We start from the raw sequence: 2,412 nt of genomic DNA on the forward strand, positions 1-2,412 counted from the left end.
TTTTTTTTGGAGAGATTTTCACTGTAGGGCGCGTGCGCTCGCCAGACAGACAGAGAGAGACATAGAGACAGAAAGCGAGAAATCACCCCCCAGGGGGGATGGTCACGCCGCAATCCCTTCTCCTCCATTCTCCTCTCGGGATCTTGGGCACGCACGCACACGCGCCCGGCGTGAGTTTTAAGCCACCGGGTCCGGGACGTGAACCACGGTAGACTACGTGGGAGTCCAGCGACATAACCATTACGCTAACTGCTGGTTCCCGCTACCTGAAATTTTTAAAGCACATCTATCCTTCATATTAAGGACCTAATGTCTCAGTGAGATAAAGATATTACAAGTTATCTTAGAAAGTACACTGCTGGGACCAGCAGGTGGCATGGTGGTTAAAGTGCTGGACTCCCTCAGGGCTGAACATTGTTCGAGTCTCAAACTCAGCAGCTTGAAAATCACACTGAGTACCTGTGCATGCATGCCCAAAATTCCAAGAGGAGAGTGGAGGAGAAGGGACTGCAATATGTCCACCCACCCTGAAGGGTGATTATTTCTCACTTTCCCTCTCTCTGTCTCTTTCTGTCTCTCTCCAGTGAGTACACATGCCCTGAGGCAAAAACCAGAAAGAAAGAATGAAAGAAAGAAAGAAAGAAAGAAAGAAAGAAAGAAAGAAAGAAAGAAAGAAAGAAAGAAAGAAAGAACGAACGAACACTGCCTAGGTTGCCCATGTGAAAGGAAGACAGGAATTCAACATGGCTACCCAAGCACAACCCAGAACTTTTAATGAAGTTCAGCCACAGACTACTTACAATTTTTCTTGGAAAACTATTTCCTCTTTAAAGCAATGCATCATCTTTGTAATCAATATTTTCACATCTTTTAAATATCTCACTGGCTATGTCTTGGCCTATCTAAAACAATTAAGTGTCCTCCAGTGAGTGCTCAACACTACTAATTGACATTGCAAAAAATAGTTTTAGAAAAACTTTTGAAGTCTTGACACTAGGATTATGAGCTATTCAGATAGGATGTTAGAAGACAGGGAATTCTCTTAAAAGAACACAAGATTGAAAACCCACCTAATTCTCCTCTCCTTACCTAATTTCTGCTCTTTTCTACTCTTTTAAAATTATTTTGTGGTGAGGACCAACGGTTGGCATAATGGTTATGTTGCTGGACTCCCATGTAGTTGACCACGGTTCGAGTCCCAGACCTGGTGGCTTAAACTCACACCAAGCACGTGTGAGTACGTACCCAAGATCCCAAGAGGAGAATGGAGGAGAAGGGATTGTGGCGTGGCCATCCCCCCTGGGGGGGTGGGTAATTTCTTGCTTTCCATCTCTCTGTCTCTCTCTGTCTTTCTGGTGAGTGCACACACCCTATAGCAAAAACCTCTCCCAAAAAATAAATAAATAGATAAACAAATATTTTGTGGTAAGAACACTCGATATGTGATCTCTATTAAAGAGTGTTAATCATACAATATAGACATGATGTACAACAGACCTCTAGAATTTATTCATCTTGCATAATTAAATCTTTATACCTGTGGATTAGCAACTCCCTGTTTTCCCCTCTCCCAAATCCCTGGCAACCACCATTCAACTCTCTGGGGCTTTTTTTTTGTTGTTTGTTTGTTTGTTTGTTTGTTTTTGTGAGTTTGACTATCTTAGGTACCTCATATAGATGTAACCATGTAGTAATTATCTTTTTGTAAATGACTTATTTCACTTAGCATGATGTCCTCAAGGCTATATTGTAGGACTCCTTCCTATTTAAAAGCTGAATAGTAATACATTATATGTATAAACCATGTTTTAATCCAATCATTCATCAATACACATTTGTTTCCATTTGGGGCTATTGTGAATAGGGTCATTATGACCATGAAAGTGCTAATATTTCTTCAAGACCCTGATTTTAATTCTTTTGGTTAAATACCCAGAAGTGAGATTACTGGATCATATGGTAGTTCTATTTTATTTCTTTTTTTTAAAAAAAAAAAGAATTATTTATTTATTTAATTCAACTTATTCATTTTATTTGTTTATTTACAAAAAGAGAGAAAGGGATAGGGAGAAAGAAAGCTGCCAGGTCCAGGACTCAAACCGTGGTCAGCCATGTGGAAATCCAGTGCCTTTAACCAACATGCCACCTGCTGGCCCAGTAGTTCTATTTTCTAACAACTTGAGGAACTTCCATACTATTTTTCAGAGAGCTTGCAGCATTTTGCAGTTCCACCAACAAGGTCTCTTATACAGACAGTGTCTCCATAACTTCAATAATACTTGCTGTCTTTTGTTTTTGTTTGTTTGATTGATAATAGCTACTTTAACAGAAATGAAGTGATACTTCACTACAGTTTTGAATTGCATTTCCATAGGGACTGGAGACATTGAACATGTTTTCATATACATGTTA

This window comes from Tupaia chinensis, unplaced genomic scaffold (genome assembly GCF_000334495.1).
Source record: "Tupaia chinensis unplaced genomic scaffold, TupChi_1.0 Scaffold000184_1, whole genome shotgun sequence".
In the NCBI taxonomy this organism is placed as follows: Eukaryota; Metazoa; Chordata; class Mammalia; order Scandentia; family Tupaiidae; genus Tupaia; species Tupaia belangeri.